The sequence below is a fragment of the Triticum dicoccoides genome, chromosome 6B (assembly GCF_002162155.2).
Source record: "Triticum dicoccoides isolate Atlit2015 ecotype Zavitan chromosome 6B, WEW_v2.0, whole genome shotgun sequence".
NCBI classification, from domain to species: Eukaryota; Viridiplantae; Streptophyta; class Magnoliopsida; order Poales; family Poaceae; genus Triticum; species Triticum dicoccoides.
Window position 1 is genome coordinate 373,903,801 of NC_041391.1, and position 23,108 is coordinate 373,926,908.

Genomic DNA, 23,108 nt, shown 5'->3' on the forward strand with positions numbered 1-23,108 from the left:
AGGGGGATAATGTCTATAAGCAACATAATCTCTCGAATTTCTTCAAAAGGAAGTGCCAATGGGTTCAGAAACTAGTTTGAAAAATAGAGACGAATGATGTTCTTTGACTTTCAGGGCCAAAAAGTCCTGCTTAAGGCCGTATTTGAGGGTACTCCGGGCCTCCTGGCGCAAGCGGGGAGTATTTTCTGGATTCGGACGCTCGCCGCGAGCAGTTTGAGAACTTGTGGGTCTGACATGGACTCCGAATGACAAAATTATGACCGTTTTAGTGAACATCTGTCCATTCTATGGCAGTCCTTGAAAGTACTTCATTTTCCCATGCGATCTTTGCCTAACCGCCCCAAAATTTATTGTCCTTTATAGTGGAGATATCGTTTCCACATATATATTGATCGATGCCAGGAATGCCCTTTTGTTCTTGGCTTTCACGCGCATGAGTTATAGCATGCCATCCAGCGAAAACAAGGAGAAAAAGGCATATAGCCGCTGGATTTTTTTCAATTTACGGCGAAATGAAATTGCCCGGATCATAGAGCATCTGCTGAAAGGTACGTTTGTCCCTACCAGGGGCGATAATGTCTATAAGAAACATAATCTCTCGAATTTCCTTCAAAAGGAAGTGCCAATGGGTTCATAAACTTGTCTGAAAAACAACGACGAATGATGTTCTTTGACTTTCAGGGCCAAAAAGTCCTGCTTAAGGCCATATTTGAGGGTACTCCAGGCCTCCTAGCGCAAGCGGGGAGTATTTTCTGGATTCGGACACTCGCTGCGAGCAGTTTGAGAACTTGTGGGTCTGACATGGACTCCGAATGACAAAATTATGACCATTTTAGTGAACATCTGTCCATTTTATGGTAGTCCTTGAAAGTACTTCATTTTCCCGTGCGATCTTTGCCTAACCGCCCCAAAATTTCTTGTCGTCTATAGTGGAGATATCGTTTCCACATATATATTGATCGGTGCCAGGAATGCCCTTTTGTTCTTGGCTTTCATGTGCATGAGTTACAGCATGCCATCAAGCAAAAACAAGGAGAATATGGCATATAGCCGCTCGATTTTTTTCAATTTACGGCCAAATGAGATTGCCCGGATCATAAAGCATCTGCAGAAAGGTACGTTTGTCCCTACCAGGGGGGATAATGTCTATAAGCAACATAATCTCTCGAGTTTTCTTCAAAAGGAAGTGCCAATGGGTTCAGAAACTTGTCTGAAAAACAACGACAAATGATGTTCTCTGACTTTCAGGGCCAAAAAGTCCTGCTTACGGCTGAATTTGAGGGTACTCCGGGCCTCCTGGCGCAAGCGGGGACTATTTTTTTTGGATTTGCGCACTCGCCGCGAGCAGTTTGAGTACTTATGGGTCCGACACGGACTCCTAATGACAAAATTATGACCGTCTTAGTGAGCATCTGTCCATTCTATGGCAGTCCTTGAAAGTACTTCATTTTCTCGTGAATGGACGTATGCTCATGAGAAAATGAAGTACTTTAAAGGACTGCCATAGAATGGACAGATGCTCACTAAGACGGTCATAGTTTTGTCATTAGGAGTCCGTGTCGGACCCATAAGTACTCAAACTGCTCGCGGCGAGCGCGCGAATCCAAAAAAATACTCCCAGCTTGCGCCAGGAGGCCCGAGGTACCCTCAAATACGGCCTTAAGCAGGACTTTTTGGCCCTGAAAGTCAAAGAACACCATTCGTCTCTGTTTTTCAGACAAGTTTCTGAACCCATTGGCACTTCCTTTTGAAGAAATTCGAGAGATTATGTTGCTTATAGACAGTATCCCCCCTAGTAGGGACAAACGTACCTTTCTGTCGATGCTCTATGATCCGGGCAATCTCATTTTGCCGTAAATTGAAGAAAATCCAGCGGCTATATGCCTTATTCTCCTTGTTTTCGCCGGATGGCATGCTGTAACTCATGCACGTGAAAGCCAAGAAATAAAGGGCATTCCTGGGATCGGTCAATATATATGTGGAAACGATATCTCCACTATATAGGACAAGAAATTTTGGGGCTGTCAGGCAAACTCGTGGGTCCGACACGGACTTCGAATGACAAAAATATGACCGTCTTAGTGCGCATCTATCCATTCCATGGCAGTCCTTTAAAGTACTTCAATTTCTTATGCACTTTTTAGCCTGACTGCCCCAAAATTTCTTGTCCTCTATAGTGGAGATATTGTTTCCTCATATATATTAACCGATGCCAGGAATTCCCTTTAGTTCTTGGCTTTCACGCGCATGAGTTACAACATGCCATCTGGCAAAAACAAGGAGAATAAGGCATATAGCCGCTGGATTTTCTTCAATTTACGGCAAAATGAGATTGCCCGGATCATAGAGCATCGACAGAAAGGTACGTTTGTCCCTACCAGGGGGGATAATATCTATAAGCAACATAGTCTCTCGAATTTCTTCAAAAGGAAGTGCCAATGGGTTCATAAACTTGTCTGAAAAACAACGGCGAATGATGTTCTTTGACATTCAGGGCCAAAAAGTCCTGCTTAAGGCCGTATTTGAGGGTACTCCAGGCCTCCTGGCGCAAGCGGGGAGTTTTTTTCTGGATTCGGACACTCGCCGCGACCAGTTTGAGAACTTGTGGGTCTGACATGGACTCCGAATGACAAAATTATGACCATTTTAGTGAACATCTGTCCATTCTATGGCAGTCCTTGAAAGTACTTCATTTTCCCGTGCGATCTTTGCCTAACCGCCCCAAAATTTCTTGTCCTCTATAGTGGAGATATCGTTTCCACATATATATTGATCGATGCCAGGAATGCCCTTTTGTTCTTGGCTTTCACGCGCATGAATTACAGCATGCCATCAAGCGAAAACAAGGAGAATAAGGCATATAGCCGCTGGATTTTTTTCAATTTACGGCCAAATGAGATTGCCGGATCATAGAGCATCTGCAGAAAGGTACGTTTGTCCCTACCAGGGGGGATAATGTCTATAAGCAACATAATCTCTCGAGTTTCCTTCAAAAGGAAGTGCTAATGGGTTCAGAAACTTGTCTGAAAAACAACGACGAATGATGTTCTCTGACTTTCAGGGCCAAAAAGTCCTGCTTACGGCTGAATTTGAGGGTACTCCGGGCCTCCTGGCGCAAGCGGGGACTACTTTTTTTGGATTCACGCACTCGCCGCGAGCAGTTTGAGTACTTATGGGTCTGACACGGACTCCTAATGACAAAATTATGACCGTCTTAGTGAGCATCTGTCCATTCTATGGCAGTCCTTGAAAGTACTTCATTTTCTCGTGAATGGATGTATGCTCACGAGAAAATCAAGTAATTTAAAGGACTGCCATAGAATGGACAGATGCTCACTAAGACGGTCATAGTTTTGTCATTAGGAGTCCGTGTCAGACCCATAAGTACTCAAACTGCTCGCGGCGAGCGCGCGAATCCAAAAAAATACTCCCCGCTTGCGCTAGGAGGCCCTGAGTACCCTCAAATACGGCCTTAAGCAGGACTTTTTGGTCCTGAAAGTCAAAGAACATCATTCGTCTCTGTTTTTCAGACAAGTTTCTGAACCCATTGGCACTTCCTTTTGAAGAAATTCGAGAGATTATGTTGCTTATAGACATTACCCCCCCTGGTAGGGACAAATGTACCTTTCTGCCGATGCTCTATGATCCGGGCAATCTCATTTTGCCATAAATTGAAGAAAATCCAGCGGCTATATGCTTATTCTTCTTGTTTTCGCCGGATGGCATGCTGTAACTCATGCACGTGAAAGCCAAGAACTAAAGGGCATTCCTGGCATCGGTCAATATATATGTGGAAACGATATCTCCACTATAGAGGACAAGAAATTTTGGGGCTGTCAGGCAAACTCGTGGGTCCGACACGGACTCCAAATGACAAAAATATGATCGCCTTAGTGAGCATGTGTCCATTCTATGGCAGTCCTTTAAAGTACTTCATTTTCTCATGCACTTTTTGCCTGACTGCCCCAAAATTTCTTGTCCTCTATAGTGGAGATATCGTTTCCACATATATATTGACCGATGCCAGGAATTCCCTTTAGTTCTTGTCTTTCATGCGCATGAGTTACAGCATGCCATCCGGCAAAAACAAGGAGAATAAGGCATATAGCCGCTGGATTTTCTTCAATTTACGGCCAAATGAGATTGCCCGGATCATAGAGCATCTGCAGAAAGGTACTTTGTCCCTACCAGGGGGACTAATGTCTATAAGGAAGATAATGTCTCAAATTTCCTTCAAAAGAAAGTGCTAATGGGTTCAAAAACTTGTCTGAAAAACAGCGACGAATGATGTTGATGTAGGGTCGAACCCTATGGCGACGATCTTTCATGTTTGGAGTGGATCCTACGGGGAATCACGAAGAACAAAGGGAAGTACAAAGGGAAAACACGGGGAAAACGAGAGAGAATCACTAAACCGACAAGGAATCAATCACACAAGTGCTAGATCACCGAACACATAAGGTAGCACAAGATTCAAGATCAACAAAGGTAAGGATACAAAGGAACCGTTCTTCTCCGTGAGGAGGCCTTGATGTTCTTCCCTAGAAAGGGGTCTTGAATCCGCTTGGGGGATCTTCTCTGAAGAGGTCGTGAACTCCGAGGAGAAGTATCCAAGTGGATGAGCAAAGGCTCTCACACAAACATGAGCTAATCCAATGCTAACCCTAGCTAGGAGGTAGGAGGAACCTATTTATAGTCTTAGTGCAAAAGGGGACGGAGTGGAGGGGTACATGGGCTTTGGCCCGAAACTGCGCGCAGACAGGTACCGGACGTCCGCTGGGGGCCGGTCGTCCGGTGGCTCATGAGGGACCGGACGTACGGTGTCGTCGGACGTCCGCTGGAAGCGTTCTGTGAAGGAGGCGCCGGACGTCCAGAAGTTTCATACTTCCGCTAATTTTCCTTCTGTTGACAGGTGCCGGACGTCCGGTGTCTTCGGTCGTTCGCTCGCTGGAGAGTGGGGCCGGTCGTCCGGTGTGGGCCGGACGTCCGCTCGCTGGGGTCTGCGTTGGCTGGGACTTGGCGGCTGGGGCTTCAGGCGCCGGACGGCCGGTCCCGACCGGTCGTCCGGTGGCTGGAGCTTCAGGCACCGGACGTCCGGTCCCTACCGGTCGTTCGGTGGTTGGAGCTTTCTCCGGTGGATCTTCTTCTTGACCCTCGTGGTCGGTAGATTTGCCTCCTTGTTCGATGGATGTAGATGCATCATGGCTTTCCTCCAGGTACCTGATCACACACAGAGTATCCATATGAGGTAGTAGCCAAGTCTCGTGAGTAGAGAGAGGAAGTTCGGAAAGGAGCGAGTTCACCTTATCTTCGATAGCCTTTGCTCTAGCTCTTGTCATGGGTCCAAGTGGTGTTGAGGAAGATGTAGATACGTCCATTGGGATGAGCGAGGGATGCTCCGCATCATCTCCCCCCCCCTTGGAAAAGATCCGACCACGGATCGAGATCTTCATCTCCATGGTATGGTGCAAGGTCCTTGACGTTGAAGATGTCGCTCACATTGTACTTGCCTCGTGGTAGGTCTATCTTGTAGGCGCTTTCGTTGTAGCGTGCTAACACCTTGAAGGGTCCATCGGCTCGAGGGAGAAGTTTGGACTTGCGTTCGTTGGGGAAGCGGTCCTTTCGAAGGTGTATCCACACAAGATCGCCGATGTTGAAGATCATGGGTTGCTTGTTGATGTTGAGCTTGGTCGCTAGTCGTTGTACTTGGCGCTCGATGGTGTGCCTTGTATCTTCATGCATCTTCTTGATGTAGCTTTCCCGTGCACTCGCATCCATGTTGGTGCGCTCTTGTAGAGGAAGAGGTAGAATGTCCAATGGTGACAACGGGTTGAAGCCGTAGACGACCTCGAAGGGGGACTTGCCGGTAGTTGAATGTCTTGCACGGTTGTATGCGTACTCGGCGATGGGTAGACATGCCTCCCACTTCTTGATGTTCTTCTTGATCAACACGCGAAGTAGAGTGGAGAGAGTCCAGTTTGTCACCTCCGTTTGGCCATCGGTTTGAGGATGGTATGCGGATGAGAACAAGAGCTCGATTCCGAGCTTGGCGCATAGGGTCTTCCAAAAGTAACTAAAGAACTTGACGTCGCGGTCGGAGACGATTGTCTTTGGTACTCCATGGAGACGCAAGATTTCCCTACAAAAGAGATCTGCAACATGTGAAGCATCGTCTATCTTATTGCAAGGGATGAAATGTGCCATCTTAGAAAATCGGTGTCACGCCCAATATGCGACCCTATCCAAAAGGAACTCGAAGGTCCCACCAAGGATAGACCCGCATATTGAAACGCTTTTGCAAGGTGGATATCATTACATCAACATTACATAATAGATGGGGATATATACATAAAGCATACAATGCCACACGAATACAACATCATCATACATAAGAGCATCATCCGACTACGGATGAAACACAAACAGAAACTCAAATGACATCCACCCTGCTAGCCCAGGCTGCCGACCTGGAACCTATCCCCTGATCGAAGAAGAAGCAGAAGAAGAACTCAACGCAAGCAAGCATCGCTCTCGCGTCATGATCATCGCATAACCTGTACCTGCAACTGTTGTTGTAGTAATCTGTGAGCCACGAGGACTCAGCAATCCCATTACCATGGGTATCAAGACTAGCAAAGCTTAAAGGGAAAGGAAGGGGTAAAGTGGTGAGGATGCAGCAGCAACTAAGCATATATGGTGGCTAACATACGCAAATAAGAGCGAGAAGAGAGCAAGCGGAACGGTCGTGAAACTAGCAATGATCAAGAAGTGGTCCTGAACTCCTACTTATGTCAAACATAACCCAAAGACCGTGTTCACTTCCCGAACTCCGCCAAGAAGAGACCATCACGGTTACACACGCGGTTGATGCATTTTAATTCAGATCTGGTGTCAAGTTATCTACAACCGGACATTAACAAATTCCCATCTGCCTATAACCGCAGGCATGGCTTTCGAAAGATTATACCCTGCAGGGGTGTCCCAACTTAGCCCATGACAAGCTCTCGCGATCAACGAAGGAATAGACCTTCTCCCAGGAAGACCCGATCAGACTCGGAATCCCGGTTTACAAGACATTTTGATAATGGTAAAACAAGACCAGCAAAGCCGCCCGATGCGCCGACAATCCCGATAGGAGCTGCACATATCTCGTTCTCAGGGCAACACCGGATGAGCAATCCGTACAACTAAAACCAGACCTCAAGTTTCCCTGAGGGGGAGCTGCAAAGGGCTCTAGTTCGGACCAACACTTAGACAACCACTGGCCCAGGGGGGGCTGTAATAAAGATGACCCTTGGGTTAATTACTCCCAAGGGAAATATAGGTGGTGGTGAGGCAAATGGTAAAACCAAGGTTGGGCCTTGCTGGATGAGTTTTATTCAAAGCGAACTGTCGAGGGGGTCCCATAAATCACCCGATCGCGTAAGGAACGCAAAATCCGGGAACATAACACCGGTATGACGGAAACTAGGGCGGCAAGAGTGGAACAAAACACCAGGCATAAGGCCGATCCTTCCACCCTTTACCAAGTATATAGATGCATTAGTAATATAAGAGATATTGTGATATCCCAATCAAAATCCTGTCCACCATGGAGAAATCTTCAAACTTCACCTGCAACTAACAACGCTATAAGAGGGGCTGAGCAAAGCGGTAACATAGCCAAGCAACGGTTTGCTAGGAAGGGTGTCAAAGGTTAGAGGTTCATGGCAATTTGGGATGGCTTGCTAAACAGGTAATAGGTAGCGCAGCAAAGCGATAGAACGAAGCAACTAGCATAGCAATGATAGTAGTGAGATCCAGGGTAGCGGTCATCTTGCCTGAAATCCCGCAAGGAAGAAGAATGAGTCCATGAAGAAGACAAGCGGAAGTAGTCGAACGAATCCTCACGAACGCAACATTACCGGAACTAAGAGCGACACCAGAAAGAAACAAACAACATGGTAAACAACCATCACATAGACATGGCACGATGCACAACCAAGTATGATGCATGTCCGGTTTAAAGAGGCATGGCATGGCAAATGCAACCAAACAATACTACAAGTTAAGTGGAGATCAATATGCAACGAGTTGCATATTGACAAAACACCACATCAATTATTTAGTTTGATCTCGGTTATGTACCCAACAATATTAAATGTTGTTAAACATGGCAAGAGGTGAAACATATGAAAACTACCTATCTAGGCAAGTTTAAATGAGTCCGGAAACAACAAACAACAATTCCGGAAAAATCCCCATATGCAAATTTTAGATTCGGTACTGTTCTGCCCTAAACACAATCTTGATGTTGTTAAACAGGAAAATAAAGTGGACCATGTTAATCTAGGCATTTTTCCACCCCATTTACATATAAAGTTTATTAAAATCGGAGCTACAGTTATTTAGTTATGAAATAAATCATTTTAGCATGGCATATTAGCAAATTAATGCAAACATCAATTTAAAATTTTTAAACATGGATGAAAATGGCATATTATTAATCTACACAATTTTCTGAGCATTTCACATGTATAGATTATTTTAATATGATGCACTGTTGAGGAGTTATTATATGCATGAACAATAGGGGGTTTTCTGCAATTATGTAAATCCTGGGATAATTAGACAAATTCGCAGGCAGAAAAAAGAACGCTATCGGGCCGAAACTGCCGGCTGGCCCAACAGGAGAGAAAAAAAAGGAGGGGCGATCTGGAGGGGCGCTCACCCATGGGCTTCAGCCCAGTCGGAGGAGAGGCCAAGGCAGCAGGCCGGCTTGGTGGGCTGAGGGCGCGGGGCCCGCGGGGGATGGAGGCCCGGTCATCCTCCTCCTCGTGCGCCTGCGAGAGCACGCAGGGGGGAGGCAGCCATGGCAGCGGGGGAGGCGGCATGCCGCGGCGGCAGGGAGGCCAGGAGGAGGCCGAGGGGCGGCGGGAACGGGCAGATCCGGTCGAGGGCAATCGGATCCACCGGATCCCGGCTAGGTTCCGTTGAAGACGTGGCCAGTGTCGGCGATTTCCATGGCGGCGGCGGCTACCTGCGGGAGGAAGGGGTCAGCGGGGTGCACAGGAGAAGAGGAGGAGAAGAAAAGAGAGACGAGGAGGCGGGGCTCCGTCCTGGCGAGGTCGGCTGCGCGGAGCGGCGGCTCCGGCGAGGGAGATGCGGCGCGGCAGCGAGCGCGGGGCGCCGGAGGGAGCTCCTCCCTGGAGCAGGCGGCGCGGAGCGGGCACCTCGGGCCCAGATCGGCCCGGGGTGGGCCGCGGATGGGCTGGAGAGCTGGGGGGGTGAGGTGGCGACGCGGCGAGGCCATGTGGCACTCCTAGAGTGGCTGGAGGCGACGACGTGGCTGCGGCTGGCCACTAGGGGCTTGCCAAGTGGCGGAGGGAGGCTGGGGCGCGCCGGATCTGGAAGGGGGAAGGCGGCGGCGCGGCCCCCGAGGTGGGAGGAGGTGGCTGCGGGTTGGGTGGCGTGGAAAAAGAGGAGGAGGGCGGTAGGCTGCCAAAATTGGAAGGGGAAGGTGTATATAAAGGGTAGGGGCTAGGGTTTGAGGGTTTGGGGGCGTTTTGGGGCCTCAGATCGACATCGGACGACTCCGGACAGAGGGGGGGACTAGGTGGGCTAGTGGGCTATGTGAGAGAGAGGCTTGGGCCGAGAGGAGAGAAGAGAAGTGCAGCCCGGCGGCAGTTTCGGAGACCGAAACGTCCAACGAATAAACCGGCAACGGTGCCGCTACGGATGAGGGTTGGGCAGTCAAACGGACTCCAAATGCGACGAAACTTGACAGGCGGCCTGTCTACACTATAATAAGACCGCACGACAAGTTGCAACCCATTCCGAGAACATTTTAATGCCACTTATAAAATAATATTTCGGAGGTGCCGCGGGCGCGTGCAAGTGTGTCTGGACTCCGAACGGACAACAGAGAGAACCGACGGAACCCGAACGGATGCAAGTTTTGAAAAACATGCGGATGAAATGCAGATGATGACATGAGACGAGATGCATAACAAGAACAAAATGCAAAACAACAGATAAAACCCAACCACGAAGGAAAAATCATATAGCATCTCCGGAAAAGGCAAGAGTTGGAGTTATGAATATGTAAAATTGTATCCGGGGCGTTACAACACTCCACCACTACGAGAGGATCTCGTCCCGATATCTAGGATGGCACCGGAGGGAAAAGGAAGAGGAAGAGAGGAGGTAAACTAAGTTGCTTCTTCGACAAACGAGTGAAACCATGAACCTTGAGAGGTTGAGCAATTAGAGAAGAATGAGATTGCAAACAATCCGTTAGAAAAGAGGAACGAGGAACATTACGATAACTTGAAGGTTGCAAAGACATGAATCAAGAGTTTAATTGACAAGATAGGGTTCAAAACCACTCCGGTTACAACAAGATGAGAGAGGAAGAATTCGGGCAGCACTCCGGTTGAACATGGAAGGAATATGATTTGAACTTGGCAAAATGAAAGCACTTGGATGAGACTCCGGTCAAAAGAGGAATGATAGAACAACACTCCGGTTAAGTGGATAAGAATGGAAAAGAACATGATCTTGACAAAACAAGATGATGAGTGAAGAGAACAACATCACAATGCCTTTGGAAGAAAGAATAGAAGATAGATCACTGGAATAAAAGAATGGAGAAGAAAATGCCAACTTGTACCACAAATCAGCTTGGAAAGCATCCTTGCAAAGAAGAATAGAATGTAGTTGTTGGAAAACCAACAATGAAACGAATAAACTTGTAGTGGGCTTATGGAAAACATCTCAAGACTATGAGGTGACAACCGGCCGCTAAAGGAAACAATTGCTTGGTTGAGATCAACGAAGAGATGAAAACTGCTTTCGCCGAGAGGATAGGAGAAAACTTGGATCATTGATAAGCACCACAAATAGCAACATTCCCAATGGAAGGCTTTAGGTGAAATATAACCCAAGATAACTCCAACAAAGAGATTGAAGGATTTAAAATACCTCATTCTTGAAAACAATATGAATCATGAACCATGAAGGAAATTGTCAAGAGTGATATAACACCACCACAAAAGATAAGGTAGAAATAATTGCACTTTGGAATGCAAGAAGAGAAACACTTGAACTCCTCAAAACAAGACATGTGTTGACCACCATGTTTAATTTTGAGTATAGCTTGGCGGATCTTAGCTCCGAGAGAAATCTTGAAGAACCAAAATGAGAATGAAAGAAATCCTTGATGAACCACCATGTAGAGCTTCCATGAAGAACTCCGGTAATAAAAGGATGATAGAAAGAACGAGAAGTTGAAAACACAAGGTGAAGCCTTGCGATGATTTAGATGGAGCTTTGCGACGATATAACCGAGAAAACTTGGAACTCCGGAAAGAAAAGATGAATATTAGAACCGAGAATTACTTCATCATGAACAATCTCTGGAAGAAGGAATTAATCACTTGGATGAAACAAGAATAAGAATTATGTCATGCCTATCCTTCACCAATTTAAATTGATGACAAGCAACGGATTTGGCATACTACTTATTCTCGTAGAAAGAATTAAGAGAGATATAGCATAAACTTGAGAAGGTATTCAACGAACCACCGGTAGGATTGGACAGAAAGAATGAATCTATATGATAACGAAGGAAGAGAAATCTTGAACGAACCACCATAAGAATTGAAAATGAACAAAGAAAAGATAAAGAAACACCGGGAAGAATTGGAAAACGAATGAAGATACTTGAGGGGATTTGATACAAGAGAACGAAGAGATCACGAGCTGATTAGAGAATACTTGAGCAATGCACCGGTAAGATTTGGATAACAAGAGCTGAAGGCTGAGAATGAAGAATTATGACATGATGGCCTTCGGAGGAAAGAAATGAAAACAACTCATGAAATGCTCCGGATGGTAAGAAAAGAATTGTCACAATCAAAACAATTATGAGGATAGCATGAAGCTAGAACCATGAATCTTGAAGAGAATGGAGCAAGATTTAAGAGAAACTCTTCTTCGGTCTTCAAATGTTGAGAAGGACGACGAGGAACACCAGCAAAATTACTAAGATACTCCGGTATGATGACAAGCGAAGAGGTTGAGCCAACAATTAAATGATTTGAAATCGATCTTGGAAAAGGCATGTGACTGATGATAATTCATTCTTACGTCAAACATGGAAATGAATTTGAGAATGGCTCTGGGAAAATTAGAAGAGTCAGGTAAGATCCTGGGAAAAGACCTGTGGGTTAAGGCCCACTGAAAAGGAACACCATTGAAATAATTTTAAAGAGAGGTTGCACCGGTTGAAATAAATGGCTTGAATGAGATAACAACCTCGAAATATCTTGAACGGATTGAGAATGGAAACATAAGTCTTGTGAGATATCTTCAGCACTCCGGATAAGAATAGAGAGAGGTGAGTGATTAATAGGTGCATCGACATGAAAAAGCATTTGAAACAAGGAAAAGAATATGATCAACACTGAAAGCTTGAATTGGATCCACCGGAGAAGAAAAAAAGAATGAAGGATGATGAATTTGAAGCTCGTGAGCATCTTCATGAGGGATCACCGGATCAGAACATTGATTGAAAAGAGTGAAGTGACTTCACATGAATAAATGGATACTTGATTAAGAAATCTGAGTCCTTGAAGAAAAGGGTGGGAGGGCGGGAAAACAAAGGTAACTTGGGGACGAATGAAACAAACACCGTTGAGAAAACTTAGAATTGATCTTGCGGATGGGGAGAATGATGGGATCATCTCGAAGAGAAGCGCACCGGTTGGAAAAGAATTAACATGACAACCTCAATGATCAAAAGGATTAGTATTCACATAGCAATATGAGAACACCGTTTAGGAAAGGTATGGATTCAACACTTGACATTGAAGCAACTCGAATACCACAAATAAAACAAAACAAAGGATTTGGCTTGCAGAATAAGCCGGAAACAAACATATGATAGAGATTTCGTCCGAAGTTTTCGTGGTGGGGCCCACACGGGCTCGATTGTACAGCACCATCATGTACAAGGCAGTGCACATGACATACGAAGTGTCCCCGAACCAGCATAGCCAAGGGTTCTTTAAGACACAACGAGACCACTGTAAAAATGACCGTGGAAAGGCGGACCACTAGACGTCAAACCCCAATCTCATATCATGCATCTGTCGAAAAGATATTCTAGGAGCTACTTGAATTCCCACCTATAAAACTCCCAAAACTTTCTGGTTATGCAATCTGGTGTTGGGGATATAGGGGAAGCAATATATCTCACCCAAACTAACAATACCTACATCAAGCTGTATCCATCCGTCAACACATAACTAAGAAACCTTCGGAAATCGTGTACCTCAACCTTCGAAAAGCATCCGTTATACAAGTTATGGCAATACTCCCGAGCTCGCCCCAGTACTGGGTTATCGGGGTTATCTCACCAACAACTGCATAAAAGAGATTTTTGATGTCGACAAAACTCAGGTATTCCAGAACTGCAACGATAAAATTGTGACGACAATACCTCGGAGCTCAACTCCCCGAGTCAAAGCCACATAAATAGACAGGAGGCACCAAGAACAATGTTCTCGTCACAAAACCATCGGAACGATTCCAAGATACCCGCGTGATCCAAAAAAAAATTTAGTGAAATTTGAGGAGAGGAAAGTCAAAACATCTATGTCAAGAGACCTCACCAGAGCGACGAAGGGGGCTGAGGAGTAAAAAGAATCCTACTCTCCGATATATATAATCCTAAGACTCAAAATAGTTTTCTTCTAGACTCAACAACGGCCAACAATCAAGGGGGCTCCTAAGGTCGGTCGAGGCTCTGATACCAACTTGTCACGCCCAATATGCGACCCTATCCAAAAGGAACTCGAAGGTCCCACCAAGGATAGACCCGCATATTGAAACGCTTTTGCAAGGTGGATATCATTACAGCAACATTACATAATAGATGGGGATATATACATAAGGCATACAATGCCACACGAATACAACATCATCATACATAAGAGCATCTTCCGACTACGGATGAAACACAAACAGAAACTCAAATGACATCCACCCTGCTAGCCCAGGCTGCCGACCTGGAACCTATCCCCTGATCGAAGAAGAAGCAGAAGAAGAACTCAACGCAAGCAAGCATCGCTCTCGCGTCAAGATCATCGCATAACCTGTACCTGCAACTGTTGTTGTAGTAATCTGTGAGCCACGAGGACTCAGCAATCCCATTACCATGGGTATCAAGACTAGCAAAGCTTAAAGGGAAAGGAAGGGGTAAAGTGGTGAGGATGCAGCAGCAACTAAGCATATATGGTGGCTAACATACACAAATAAGAGTGAGAAGAGAGCAAGCGGAACGGTCGTGAAACTAGCAATGATCAAGAAGTGATCCTGAACTCCTACTTACGTCAAACATAACCCAAAGACCATGTTCACTTCCCGAACTCCGCCGAGAAGAGACCATCACGGTTACACACGCGGTTGATGCATTTTAATTCGGATCTAGTGTCAAGTTATCTACAACCGGACATTAACAAATTCCCATATGCCTATAACCGCAGGCACGGCTTTCGAAAGATTATACCCTGCAGGGGTGTCCCAACTTAGCCCATGACAAGCTCTCGCGATCAACGAAGGAATAGACCTTCTCCCAGGAAGACCCGATCAGACTCGGAATCCCGGTTTACAAGACATTTCGACAATGGTAAAACAAGACCAGCAAAGCCGCCCGATGCGCCGACAATCCTGATAGGAGCTGCACATATCTCGTTCTCAGGGCAAACCGGATGAGCAATCCGTACAACTAAAACCAGACCTCAAATTTCCCTGTGGGGGCGCTGCAAAGGGCTCTAGTTCGGACCAACACTTAGACAACCACTGGCCCGGGGGGCTGTAATAAAGATGACCCTTGGGTTAATTACTCCCAAGGGAAATATAGGTGGTGGTGAGGCAAATGGTAAAACCAAGGTTGGGCCTTGCTGGAGGAGTTTTATTCAAAGCGAACTATCGAGGGGGTCCCATAAATCACCCGACCGCGTAAGGAACGCAAAATCCGGGAACATAACACCGGTATGACGGAAACTAGGGCGGCAAGAGTGGAACAAAACACCAGGCATAAGGCCGAGCCTTCCACCCTTTACCAAGTATATAGATGCATTAGTAATATAAGAGATATTGTGATATCCCAATCAAAATCCTGTCCACCATGGAGAAATCTTCAAACTTCACCTGCAACTAACAACGCTATAAGAGGGGCTGAGCAAAGCGGTAACATAGCCAAGCAACGGTATGCTAGGAACGGTGTAAAAGGTTAGAGGTTCATGGCAATTTGGGATGGCTTGATAAACAGGTAATAGGTAGCGTAGCAAAGCGATAGAACGAAGCAACTAGCATAGCAATGATAGGAGATCCAGGGTAGCGGTCATCTTGCCTGAAATCCCGCAAGGAAGAAGAACGAGTCCATGAAGAAGACAAGCGGAAGTAGTCGAACGAATCCTCACGAACGCAACATTACTGGAACTAAGAAGCGACACCGAAAAGAAACAAACAACATGGTAAACAACCATCACATAGACATGGCACGATGCACAACCAAGTATGATGCATGTCCGGTTTAAAGAGGCATGGCATGGCAAATGCAACCAAACAATACTACAAGTTAAGTGGAGATCAATATGCAACGAGTTGCATATTGACAAAACACCACATCAATTATTTAGTTTGATCTCGGTTATGTACCCAACAATATTAAATGTTGTTAAACATGGCAAGAGGTGAAACATATGAAAACTACCTATCTAGGCAAGTTTAAATGAGGCCGGAAACAACAAACAACAATTCCGGAAAAATCCCCATATGCAAATTTTAGATTCGGTACTGTTCTTCCCTAAACACAATCATGATGTTGTTAAACAGGAAAATAAAGTGGACCATGTTAATCTAGGCATTTTTCCACCCCATTTACATATAAAGTTTATTAAAATCGGAGCTACGGTTATTTAGTTATGAAATAAATCATTTTAGCATGGCATATTAGCAAATTAATGCAAACATCAATTTAAACATTTTAAACATGGATGAAAATGGCATATTATTAATCTACACAATTTTCTGAGCATTTTACATGTATAAATTATTTTAATATGATGCACGGTTGAGGAGTTATTATATGCGTGAACAATAGGGGGTTTTCTGCAATTATGTAAATCCTGGGATAATTAGACAAATTCGCAGGCGGGAAAAAAACGCTATCGGGCCGAAACTGCCGGCTGGCCCAACAGGAGAGAAAAAAAAGGAGGGGCGATCTGGAGGGGCGCTCACCCATGGGCTTCAGCCCAGTCGGAGGAGAGGCCAAGGCAGCAGGCCGGCTTGGTGGGCTGAGGGCGCGGGGCCCGCAGGGGATGGAGGCCCGGTCATCCTCCTCCTCATGCGCCTGCGAGAGCACGCAGGGGGGAGGCGGCCATGGCAGCGGGGGAGGCGGCATGCCGCGGCGGCAGGGAGGCCAGGAGGAGGCCGAGGGGCGGCGGGAACGGGCAGATCCGGCCAAGGGCAACCGGATCCACCGGATCCTGGCTGGGTTCCATTGAAGACGTGGCCAGCGTCGGCGGTTTCCATGGCGGCGGCGGCTACCTGCGGGAGGAACGGGTCAGCGGGGTGCGTAGGAGAAGAGGAGGAGAAGAAAAGAGAGATGAGGAGGCGGGGCTCCGGCCTGGCGAGGTCGGCTGCGCGGAGCGGCGGCTCCAGTGAGGGAGATGCGGCGCGGCAGCGAGCGCGGGGCGCCGGAGGGAGCTCCTCCCTGGAGCAGGTGGCGCGGAGCGGGCACCTGGGGCCCAGATCGGCCCAGGGTGGGCCGCGGATGGGTTGGAGCGCTGGGGGGGCGAGGTGGCGACGCGGCGATGCCATGTGGCACTCCCAGAGTGGCTGGAGGCGAGGGGCTTGCCAACTGGCGGAGGGAGGCTGGGGCGCGCCGGATCTGGAAGGGGGAAGGCGGCAGCGCGACCCCCGAGGTGGGAGGAGGTGGCTGCGGGTTGGGTGGCGCGAAAAAAGAGGAGGAGGGTGGTAGGCTGCCAAAATTGGAAGGGGAAGGTGTATATAAAGGGTAGGGGCTAGGGTTTGAGGGTTTGGGGGCGTTTCGGGGCCTCAGATCGACATCGGACAGCTCCGGACAGAGGGGGGACTAGGTGGGCTAGTGGGCTGTGTGAGAGAGAGGCTTGGGCCGAGAGGAGAGAAGAGAAGTGCAGCCCGGCGGCAGTTTCGGAGACCGAAACGTCCGACGAATAAACCGGCAACGGTGCCGCTACGGATGAGGGTTGGGCAGTCAAACAGACTCCGAATGCGACGAAACTTGACAGGCGGCCTGTCTACACTATAATAAGACCGCACGACAAGTTGCAACCCATTCCGAGAACATTTTTTTGCCACTTATAAAATAATATTTCGGAGGTGCCGCGGGCGCGTGCAAGTGTGTCTGGACTCCGAACGGATAACGGAGAGAACCGACGGAACCCGAACGGATGCAAGTTTTGAAAAACATGCAGATGAAATGCAGATGATGACATGAGACGAGATGCATAACAAGAACAAAATGCAAAACAACAGATAAAACCCAACCACGAAGGAAAAATCATATAGCATCTCCGGAAAAGGCAAGAGTTGGAGTTATGAATATGGAAAGTTGTATCCGGGGCGTTACAATTAGTCCACAACAACAAACACGGAATCCTTTCCATTTTTAGTTCTAGGCAAACCAAGTACAAAGTCCATGGTAATGTCTTCCCAAGGTTGATAAGGAATAGGAAGAGTCATGTAAAGACCATGAGATTGAGCTTTAGACTTAGCTTTGCGACATGTAGAGCATCGGGTGGTGAAGCGTAAGACGTCTCGAAACATCTTGGGCCAAAAGTAGTTCTTGGAGAGCGTGGAAAATGTCTTATCTCGTCCAAAGTGTCCCATGAGTCCGCCTCCATGAGCCTCTTGCAAAAGTAGCGAACGAAGGGAAGACTCGGGAATGCAAAGTTTGATAGCTTTCATAAGATAAGCATCCTTGATATAATATTGTTCCCAAGAAGTATGCGTAAAACACTTAGCATAAGGAATAGCAAAAGATGGATCGTTAGCATACAAGTCTTTGATGTGCTCAAAACCAATAACATTCAACTCAAGTTTAGTGACAAGCGTACATATGCGTGAAAGCGCACCCGCAACTACATTTTCTTTACCCTTAATGTATTTGATCACATTGGGGAAAGATTCGATAAATTCACTCCATTTGGCATGACGCTTGTTCAACTTAGTTTGACCTTTTAAGTACTTTAGCGTTTCATGATCGGTATGGATGACAAACTCATGAGGTCTAAGATAATGTTCCCAAACATGTAGTACACGCACTAAAGCATACAATTCTTTGTCATATATGGGATAGTTAAGTTGAGCACCGGTGAGTTTTTCACTAAAATATGCAATTGCTCATTTTTCTTGCATCAAAACTCCGCCAATTCCGGTACCGCTTGCATCACAATGAACCTCAAAAGTTTTGTCGAAGTTGGGCAAAGCAAGAACCGGAGCATGAGTAAGCAAAGACTTGAGCTCATCAAAAGCGGTGGATTGCAAAGATCCCCAAACAAAAGGAGCATTCTTCTTACTCAAAGCATGCACAGGAGTGGCTATTGTGCTAAAATCTTTCACAAAGCAGTGATAGAAACCCGCAAGACCAAGAAACTACGCACTTGTTGCAAATTGGTGGGTTGGGGCCAGGTTTTAATTGCTTCAATTTTAGTTTCATCAACATGGACACCCTTGGAAGAGACAATGAAACCCAAGAAAACCACTTTGTCAACACCAAATGTGCACTTTTTGATGTTGGCATAAAGACTTTCCTTGCGAAGAGTTTACAAAACAAGCTTAACATGATCAAGATGCTCTTTCATGGTTTTGCTAAACACAAGAATATCATCGAAGTAAACCACAACAAAGACTCCATTGTAAGGTCGAAATACATGATGCATGAGACGCACAAAAGTACCGGGAGCCTCCGATAAACCCATATGTATGACTAACCATTCATATAAGCCAAATTTGGTTTTGAAAGCAGTTTTCCATTCATCACCCTCGTGAATGCGGATTTGATAATAGCCACTTTTAAGATCAATTTTTGAGAAAAAGTTGGCTCCACTAAGTTCATCAAGCATATCATCTAAGCTAGGAATGGGATTCCTATAGCGAATGGTGATAGCATTTATAGGTCTACAATCGGAACACAAGCAGAAACTTCCATCGGGCTTAGGCACAAGTATGACGGGAACGACACAAGGGCTTAAGCTTTCACGTACATGACCGTTGTCGATTAGTTGTTGTACTTGCCGTTGAATCTCCTTGGTTCCTTCGGGATTGACAAGGTATGGAGCTTTGTTTGGAAGTGGCGCTCCAGGGATGAGGTCGATTCGATGCTCAATGCCTCGTAGAGGAGGTAGACCCGGAGGTAGCTCATCGGGGAAAACATCTTGAAATTCCTGCAAAAGAGATTGAAACACCAAAGGTAGCTCGTGAGTGTTGTTAGTTTTCGGTTCACCATCCTTGCACACAAGGACAAAGTGCATCACACTCGATGGGTTCTCACACACTTCTCTCATCTCACTTTTGTTGGCAAATAGTATGAGGTTTTTCTCTCTAGGCGAAGAGGCGCTCAAGTTTGGCTTGTGGCTCTCACTCACTTTTTGGTGGATCTCTTTTCCGCTCTTCTCTCTATGGTGGGTGGCTTGCTTGTCGGTTATCACTTAACTAGGAGACATAGGCTGTAGCACATATTCCTTCCCTTTCATCTTGAAGCTATAGTGGTTGGTGCGCCCGTTGTGGAAGACACCATGGTTGAATTGCCATGGTCGACCAAGAAGGAGGTGGCAAACGGTCATTGGGACCACATCACACTCCAAAGTGTCCTCATATGCACCAATTTTGAAGGATACTTGAACCGTATGCTCAACTCGTATAGTGCCGGAGTCACTTAGCCATTGAACCTTGTAGGGGTGCGGGTGCTTCTTCTTGACCAATTGAAGCTTGGATCATAGTTCTTCACTTGCCAAATTGTGGCAACTACCTCCATCGATGATGACCTTGACGGATCGTCCATTGATGCCGGCCTTTGTGTGGAAGATGTGGCATCGTTGGTATTCTTCTTGTTGATGTTGAACAGTCAAGACCTTGGAGACAACAAGAGCGGGGCTCGTATCTTCATCACAAAAGACTTGATCATCTTCATCCTCGTTCACGCGCCGGTGCATGGCCACTTGCTCAATGGCTTCCATTTCATCTTCACTCATTGAGTCGTAGGTGCCATCGTCATTGAGAATCATGGTGCGCTTGTTTGTGCATTCATAGGACTTGTGGCCTCGGCCGCCGCAAGTGAAACACTTAAAGGAGCTTGTCTTGATGGTCTCTTCGGTTGGAGTAGATGACGAAGCAAGCGGCTTGAAGTTGCTTGTAGTAGGAGGAAGACGACTTGAACTTGTGGAAGTTTTCTTGTAACTTGACTTGTCGTTGCTTGGAGTAGGCTTGGTTGATGTCGAAGTTGGAGTAGTTGTTGAAGCTTGGTTATTGGAGAAGCCGTAGGTCTTGGAGGAATACTTGGCGTACTTGAAGTCATCTTGCACTTGGCGTTCCGCCTTTGTAGCTTGATGCACGAGCTCAATGAGGTTGGAGTAGTGTTGGAAGTCGGTGATCTTCTTGATGGGATGATTTAGTCCATTCAATAATCGTGCCATTGTTTGCTCATCATCCTCCGTGACATTGGCTCGAATCATGGCAATCTCCATTTCCTTGTAGTATTCTTCAACACTCTTTGTTCCTTGCTTGAGGAGTTGTAGCTTCTTGAAGAGATCGCGGTTGTAGTAGGTTGGCACAAAACGTGCTCGCATGACATCCTTCATTTGAGCCCAAGTGGTGATTGGGGGTTCACCTCTTGCTTGCTGTCGCTCAAGGACTTGTTCCCACCATATGAACACATAGTCTTGGAACTCAAGTGATGCCATAGCAATCTTGTTCTCTTCCTCATAGTTTTGCAAACGAAAGATCTTGTCGACCTTGAATGCCCATGAGAGGTACTCTTCCGGATCATTGCTTCCATTGAACTTGGGCATTGTGAATTTTAGCTTGCCATAGCGTTGCTCTTCATTGTGTTGTTGGCGATGGTGATGATGACGCCCATGACGTGGAGGGTAATCATCCTCATGTTGCTCTTGGCGTGGAGGAAGTCCATGATCAACTTGCTCTTGTTGACCTTGAGGTTGAGGTTGAGCTTGAGCTTGATGAGCTTGGGAGGGAGCTTGTGTAGCTTGACGTTGTACTCGCGGATGGTAGTTCCTCTCTTGGATTTCTTCTCGAAGGGCTTCCTCTTGATTGCGCCGTTCACGATTGCGGTTGGCGATAGCTCGACTTGATGCTTGAAGGGCACGTTCCGCCTCAAGAGCTTGTGCTTCTCGTTGTTGTTGTTGAAGACGTTGAGCCTTGGCGTCTTGTTGCTCTTGGTGTAGACGCGCTCTTTCTTCTTCTTCTTGGCAACGAAGACATTGTCGTTCTTGAGCTTGAGCAAACGCTACTTGGTTTGATTGAGGACGAGGGACTTTGATGTAGGGTAGAACCCTAGGAAGGACCTTTTCACACTTGGAGGGGGAAAAAGGAGGGAAATCACAAGAACAACAAGAACACAAGGATGAATACAAAGAGATAATCACTCCAACAATTCCCGATTACACATCCACTAGAGTAACAACACAAGATCCACAAGTCTCAAACACAATCAAAGGAAAGATACAATGGTAAAGTTCATCCCAGATCCAAAGGAAGAGGGGTCTTGGTGGTAGTCTTCTCCCAATGGAGGTCTTGAAATCTTCAAGGATTCTTCTCTATGGGGTCTTGATCCTCAAAGAGGGAAGGTAATGCAGCAAAACTCACCAAGATCTCATCTAATACTTTGCTAACCCTAAACATGGCCCTAGGTACGGAATGTATAGGCTTGGGGTCGAAGGAGGAGAAGTGGAGCCGAAGAAGTCATCTCAGCCGTCCATCCTGGGAGGCCTGTGCGCATGGGGTAAGTTGGGCCCGTGCGCACGGGGGTCCCGTGGGCATGGTACACACCCGTGCGCACGGGGTACTCCAGCGCCGGGTTCCTGTGTATCCCGTGGTCACGGGGTCTTGGGGGCCCGTGCGCACGGGGTCACCTGGGACTTGCTGTTTTGCTGCTGCTGCACTCCGTCTTGATCCTTATGGCCTTGGGGTGGTTCTCCTTCTCCTTGGGGATGCTCCTGAGCTTCTTGGTGGTGTTCCACTTCATATCTAAGGAGGCATAGCATATTTTGTTGAGGTAGTAGACATGTTCCATTTGTGTCCATATGCAAGTCTAGTAGGAAGGAGTTCACCTCGGTTTCCAAAGCACATGCTCTAGCTCTTGTCATGGGTCCATGTGGGGTTGGATGTGTTGATTTAGAGTCCCTGGGGATGATGGAGGGATGCTCCGCATCATCTCCCCTCCCTTCAAAAGGATCCGACCTCGGATCAAGATCTTCATCACCATGGAAAGGTGAGAGGTCTTTGACGTTGAAGATGTCGCTCACGTTGTACTTGTCTCGTGGGAGTTCAATCTTGTAGGCGTTGTCGTTGTAGCGTGCTAGCACCTTGAATGGTCCATCGGCTCGAGGTAGTAGTTTGGACTTGCGTTCGTTGGGGAAGCGGTCCTTGCGAAGGTGTAGCCACACGAGATCACCTATGTTGAAGATCATGGGTTGTTTGTTGACGTTGATCTTGGTCGCTAGTCGATGTACTTGTCGCTCGATGATGTTTCTTGTATCTTCATGCATCTTCTTGATGTAGCTTGCTCGTGCACTCGCATCCATGTTGGTGCGCTCTTGTAGAGGGAGAGGTAGAATGTCCAATGGGGACAACGGGTTGAAGCCGTAGACGACCTCGAAGGGGGACTTGCCGGTAGTCGAATGTCTTGCACGGTTGTAGGCGTACTCGGTGATGGGTAGGCATGCCTCCCACTCCTTGATGTTCTTCTTGATCAACATGCGAAGTAGAGTGGATAGCGTCCGGTTCGTCACCTCCGTTTGGCCGTCGTTTGAGGATGGTATGCGGATGAGAACAAGAGCTTG